Consider the following 7,613-nt stretch of genomic DNA (forward strand, 5'->3'; position numbering starts at 1 on the left):
TGTAGTTATTAATAAGTAGTTAGTTTATGAATTGAACAGAAAAGATAGAATTCATATCGTGATAATATAAAACCTGTCTTTACAATATGGTAAAGAACATTATTTTAACATTCCCTTCTATAAATTACTAATTAGGAATTGTTACGGTCTGAGTCATTCAGCATTGCTTCATCTAGTGTTTCTGTTAACACCATTCAGGAAAAAGACCTTGGAAAAAAATCTTTTTGTATTTCATACCTGCAGTTCTGTGTTTTCTTTGAAAATTTACACGATTTATTTATATATTATAAATTCCGGGTCTTTTAAACATGCGTTTATACGTATATATAAAATTGTAGTCGAAAATACAAAAATAAATAGGAAATACCCTAATTTATACTGCAACTGTCAAAATGCATTGACCGTATATTTACAAGTGATCTAAGGTCACTGATCGGATGTAACTTTCTATTGTGAGGTCAACGTGTTACCAGAATGTCGTCCTCTTCGAATAATAAACGTTGTTTTTCTTGCTTGAAACACACTTTTCCTTCAAACTTGTATTTTGTATTGCAGTGTTGAAACAATAAATGTGCACTGACTTGAAAAAAAACTTTGATATACCCGGTGAAAATGCTCGGCACAGCCTTGCATTTTCCCGCGTTTCTAAGATTGATTGATTGATTGTTGGGGTTTAACGTCTTTGCAGCAATATTTCAGCTATATTCAGACGATGAACATGAAATGGATGATAGAATGAACATGAAATGATGATGAAATGAAAAAAAGGATAATAGAGTCGACAAATTTTGATTGCCACTAGGAAAAGGGAGGGATGGGTAAGGTCGGGCAATTTAGCTTCCTGTGGCGTAGCGCAAAGATTCCTACTCCTATCGAATACCACAACAGGGTTCTTTAACGTGCGAGGAACGTGACGTCTTTCCCAAAACGGTGCACAACTATGGTTTGCGGTCAGGTTTTCCGTATTATAGCCTGACAACCCCAGCATGTAACATGCCATGGGTACCCCATTCCACCACCTAGGGCACACATCCCAGTTGCTCTGTGGGCAGAGCGCCTAGCCCCGGGCTAGGTTTCTAAGCACTATTTCGTCGCCTTTTACGACAAGCTTAGCGCTGCTGAAATCCTATTCTTTTAACACTCGGACCTGCACAGGGCCCCGCGTTTCTAAGCCTCTTCCGTATATCAGTTTAATGTCAAGTTATTGCACTGTTATTGGCTATTTGTGCACCAGTGTAATGATTTTCTGATTATAATCATGCTAACTATATTTTGTGCACCAGTGGAAGGATTTTCTGACTGTAAAAATGGTAGTTATTTTTGTTGACCAGCATAAGAATTTCCAATTGTTATCATGATAACTATTTATGTGCACCAGTGTAAGTATATTGCTGACTTTTATCATGGTGATTTAATGTCAAGCCCAATTGCAACGATTTTCTGACTGTAACCATAATCATTATTTTTGTGCATTAGTGTAAGGATTTTCTGACTGTTATCATGATAACTATTTTTGTGCACCAGTGGAAGGATTTGATTCTACTCTTATTACAGTAATGATATTCTGTGCAAAAGTGTAACGCATTACCGATTGTTAAAAGAAAAAATGTTTTTTTTTTTGTGCACCAGTGTAAGGACTTTCTGACTGTAATCATGGTAATTATATTTTGTGCAATAGTGTAAGCATTGTATGATTGTTATCATGGTAATTATATTTTGTCCACTATTGTAAGGATTTTCTGACTGTTATTATAGTAATAATATTTTTTGCACCAGTATAATTATTATCTGACAGTAAACATAGTAATTACTTTTGTGCACCAAAATAAGTATTTTCCGACTGTTATCAAAATAACTACTTTTGTTCACTAGTGTAAGTATTTGCTGATAAAATATTTTATTTCGCGTGCCAGTGTAAGGATTTTCTGACTGTGACCATGGTCGTAATTTGTTGTGGGTCAGTGTAAGGATTTTTTTTATATTTGTATCATGGTAATTATATTTTGTGCACCAGTGTAAGGATTTGTCAAATGTTATGATTGCAACTATTTTTGTGTACCTGTGCAAGTAATTTCTGACTGCAATTATAGAAATTTTTATTTTGTGCACCAGTATAAGGATTTTTACTGTAATATTGGTAGTTATCTTAGTGCACCTGTGTAAGGATTAGCCGACTGTAATCATGGTGATCGTATTTTTTGCATCAATATAAGAATGTTTTGCACCAGTGTAAGTCATTATTTTTTGTGCGCGAGTGCAATACTTCTCTGACTGTTATCATGGTAATTATGTATTTTGTATACCAGTGTGAGGATTCTCTGTATGTTATCATGTTAATTATACATTTTGTGTACCAGTGTGAGGATTCTCTGACTGTTATCATTGTAATGATATATTTTGTGTATCAGTGCGAGGATTTTCTGACTGTTATCATGGTAATTATATATTTTTGTACCAGTGTGAGGATTTTCTGACTGTAATTATGGTAATCATTTTTTGTCCACTGGTGTAAGTGTTTGCTGATTGTTATTATAATTATTATATATTGTGCACCAGTGTTATTATTTTCTGACTGTTATCATGGTAATTATATATTGTGCACCAGTGTTATTATTTTCTGACTGTTATCATGGTAATTATATTAGTGCACCAGTGTACATGTAAGTATATGCTGACTGTTATAATGGTTATTATATTTACTTATCTGATATTAGAAAATCTTGAGTAAAATGCATGTACAATCTTATCTGTAATCTATATGTTATGGCTCATATTTAGTTATCAAATCTAAAAAAAATGACAAAGTGATATAAAGCATTCGTGATAACTCTTATTATTTCAATTATAAATGACATGTAACAGTGATTAAACATATCTCTACCAGGTAGGTGTATGTATCTTAATTTCATGAATGAAATAGTTCACCATGAAAAATATAATGATGATAAAATCAAGATCACCTTCACATTTCTTTTGATTGTATTTATTCAATTGACTGAAAATGAACTTCAAATGGAGAGATCGTGCCGTCTTATCAACTTTCTCTTGAAAATTACAAGGACCTTCGCTAGCGTGATATGATCAAAATATGCGCAACATGACAATGTCTATATATGATTACATTTAATGTTAAAAGTCAGTAATTAAAGCATTTTAGAAATAGTCCGAATATCTGTCACTCATGCGATGTAGAAACTAAAATAAGTCTGACTCTATATGACATACCAGGGATCCTTCACGGCTTACTCCTTTAAATTGTGAAACTAAACATTCAGATATATGAATCATTCGCTAGATGACAATATGATGAAATGTCTTTGGTAAGAACAACGCGGAGAAAAAAAAATATAGTAATATAATTCAGAAACCGGAAGTCTTGAACATAACAACGACAAAATTGAATTCGGTTCATATTTTTTTTAACAGATAAAGGTTTCAGAACATCTGATGGTACTTGTCATTAGATTTCGGACATCCGGTTCTAATCTCGGTATCACATGCAAACTTTAACTCTATTGACTATAAGATATTTAAACGGAGCAGAATGGTTCAAGAAACATTAAAATATAAAGACTTAATTGTGAACAAAGTACTCACTGTTTATCAAAGTACTCACTGTTTATCAAAAGCGGCTTAAAAATGTTTTTCGAGAAAGTTGTTTTTGCGCTAGAAGATAAGTTAACGTGACCGCGATGACATACGTTAGACCTATTAATTCACCATACTTTGAAGAGATGTACATAAAATTGTTTACCTATTGAATTGATATAAAGAAGCCGTCTTGGAGCACCGGTGACTACTCAAATTGAGAACTATCTTAATTGTATACTCTGTCAATTACCTCTTCAGAATTGTATAATGTACTTAGATGAAAGTTTTGTTATATATCGTTGAACATCTTCACAACTTGGCGAGTCTTATATCTGGAGTAAAGGTCAAGAGAAGGTCACGGTCTATTCCTTTCTATAGTATGACTTATATTAAAGCATCTGAAGAACATCGTTTAAATTTAACATTTAAATTGAACGTTAGATTCAGAATACATTACCATTCTTTAACCCGTCTAACCCCTATTTTTACAATAGAAAGAAACGGACCGGAGACACAGTGGTCTTTGTAATTACTACATACTATAATGATAGGGTATATACGTATTATAAAGAAAATGTATATCGTTCCTCTACGAGACCTTTTGATGTTAGAAACTCAACACCAAAGATACATCTACTATGTGGTGTAGTAATTTTACCTGAGTAAGGTTCATAGCAGGTCAAAAAAAGACAATTAGTGGGAAAGGTTAGACCAACCCGGGATCCAGCTGTTTTGTTAAAATGCTACAACCGAGATAAATGTCTATCTGTAATGATTATATTCATTTTCCCCCACGTTAGTACACCGTGAGGTCACTAGTTCATTGTACGTTGGTCAGTGCAATAGTACAATTATTCGGCATAGAACATGGATGCCAACACGGTGAAATGTATAATATGAAAAATTCATTTTATGACGAGTTTAAATATGACTAGGATAGTAACGAGTGCCGTATATACATACAACACTAACTATACCATTGAAATAAAAATATGTAGTACGTAAATATTTCTACCATGGACAGTAGTTCAGTGTTACATTTTGCAGACGGTTCATTTAAAAAAAAATCTTACTACATTTGTATAGAATTGAGTAACAATATCATTACAAATGACGATTACTATAGATGAGCTAAACAAAAAGGTAAATCAGCAAAAAATCGTTTTGATAAAGTTGTAAACAATGATAACAACATGTAGAGTCACTTAAGTGTCAGTACCTGTAAGGAGAAGATGAAACATGGTATAAAAAAAAAACATCATTTTGATAGTGTAATTTGACTATTTGCACCATCCGAATCGAGGAAAACAGACCAGATTTGCCATATCATGCTGGACCATTCAGTTACAATTTCATTGAAATGTACTGAAAATGAACATTTCAAGGACAGATAACTCTGTCAAATACCCCATTTTTCTAAGATTCTATTGAAAAATGTCTGATCAAATCCAATGGTGCAGAGATCAAATAATGGTCTTTTTAAATAGAGAATGTACCATTGAGTGATATTTTATTGTCAGATCAGTGGTGTTTTGACATTCATGTTTCTGATTTTTCCCATTTTGTCTGATTCTTACAAACACTTACACTTAATTATGAAGTGCAGTATCAGACTTTTATTTCCGACGAATTATAAGCATAAGAAAAAAATCATTCCTGATTTGGCATAACAGTGTTTCATTCTGTTAAGTTTTGAAGGAAGCATATAATTAAAGAAATAAAAAAAATATACATGAATACTTTTTTTACAGAAATATTAGTTTTTGCAAAAGGCATTGTCTGCTAGAAATAAAAATGTACACCTGTGGTCTTAGTCGACTGTGTATACAGGAAGTATAATAAATGCATACACTATAATTCAGCTAGATTTATTTATACAGTACGGAGATTTTTCTCACAACCCCGAAATCAAAGTTCTCGGCTATACTAAATATTGTGACAATGTTTCTTTCCTTTTTCGATGTCACACAAGAGTGAAATAGTTCAGTAAGTTACTGTCAAAATTTGGTCCAAATGCCCTGTCAATATTACATCATTACCCAAGGAAATTCTGACCAGGTCACCTTAGAACACCTACTGGGTCAGGTAAACCTCTATTACACCTGTTTTGATAGAAGTCCAGACACAAAACAAGATATCATGTTCAATTGTCTATGTTACAAGAAATATTGTCAATCACCCGTTAGATCGGACAGTATTTTTAGAAAATAGGCGTTTGAGTAAAAGTCAACTACACCTAACCTTAATTTGCTGTGATATAATTAAATGTATAAATAACGTTCCTATATGTTTCATGGTGCCCTATTTTAGTGTATCAGTTGGTACTGATCAACCCTCCAGTAGAAATCCCTAAGGTAATAGGCTGCTGGTTAAACCCTCCAGTAAAACCCCTCAGGTAATAGGTTGCTGGTTAAACACTCCAGTAAAACCCCTTAGGTAATAGGTTGCTGGTTAAACACTCCAGTAGAAACCTCTAATGTCATAGGTTACTGTTTAAACCCTACAGAAGAAATCCCTAATGCCATAGGTTATTGGTTCAACTCTCCAGTAGAAACCCCTAAGGTCATAAGTTACTGGTAAAACCCTCCAGTAGAAACCCCTTAGGTCATAGGTTACTAGTTAAACACTCCAGTAGATACCACTACTGTCAAAGGTTACTGGTAAAACCCTCCAGTAGAAACCCCTAAGGTCATAGGTTACTGGTTAAACACTCTAGTAGAAACATCTAATGTCATAGGTTACTGGTTAAACACTCCAGTAGAAACATCTAATGTCATAGGTTACTGGTTCAACTCTCCAATAGAAACCCCTATGGTCATAGGCTACTGTTTAAACACTCCAGTAGAAACATCTATTGTCATAGGTTACTGGTTCAACTCTCCAATAGAAACCCCTATGGTCATAGGTTACTGGTTAAACACTCCAGTAGAAACATCTAATGTCATAGGTTACTGGTTAAACTCTCCAGCAGAAACCCCTAAGGTCATAGGTTACTGATTAAACTCTCCAGCAGAAACCCCTAAGGTCATAGGTTACTAGTTAAACACTCCAGTAGAAACCTCATAGTTCCTTCATTACCCCGAAAAAAAAAGATAGCTTGCATCCGTTCTATTTCGTAGCCAGTGGCCATAGTATTAATTTACCTATGTTGATACAGTAACATATGTAGCGAACACAAACAAACTTATGAACCTCCAACATTAACTATGGAGACAACTTATCAGAAAATATAGACAAAACATAGTAAAGTAAAGAGACACGATATAGGAAGTCATATTAATAGTATACTAACCCAGGAATCTAATTCACGCCTAAATTTTCTCCTATGCTGACAACTGTAGAATGGGAGACAACCCAAAGCCAGCCATTTTCGCCATCTATGTCCTAACACCAGACAAATGCATTTTATTGACTCCCAACAGATGCGAGAAATAGAGTGACACCACTGTCACTGAATACCTCAATTGTTTCGGACATCAAAGACATAAACTAACATCGGGGTTATATAAATTGAATAATATCATGTACATTTATTAACTTAAAGATTGATCAAAACGAAAGCTAAATCTAGAGGTCCGTCTGCGTATTCCTTTGATGTCTACCTTTAACAAACGTATGATGATAATTGCAGGTAATTTATAATGGAGAAAGTACTTTGACAGGGATAAAAATCACATTAATAAATCAATTTTCACCTTTCGTCACATACAAGACCTAAGACATACAAATATTCACTTCTATACCCTTCCAACATAATAGAAGTAGACGGCGTTTTATCAATTCTGATACGAAGGCGTTTGATCGCCACCTTAAAAGTCAATTCTATCGGTTCTATTTACGGCAGTCTAACTCCTCCTTGTCTTTTATTAAGTTAACTCCGTTGCAATGACGCAAGGGGTAATGGCCAAAGTGATAGGAAGCCCATTGATCAAATGTATTATTTACTAAATCCCGTCAAGGTCTAAATAGCTTTTGTTCACAGGGCATAAGGTTGAAATATTTAGAAAAAAAACACTTCGTTG

Source organism: Perna viridis, chromosome 10 (genome assembly GCF_037379345.1).
Source record: "Perna viridis isolate PV_CMFRI_1.1 ecotype Kerala chromosome 10, ASM3737934v1, whole genome shotgun sequence".
Lineage (NCBI taxonomy): Eukaryota > Metazoa > Mollusca > Bivalvia > Mytilida > Mytilidae > Perna > Perna viridis.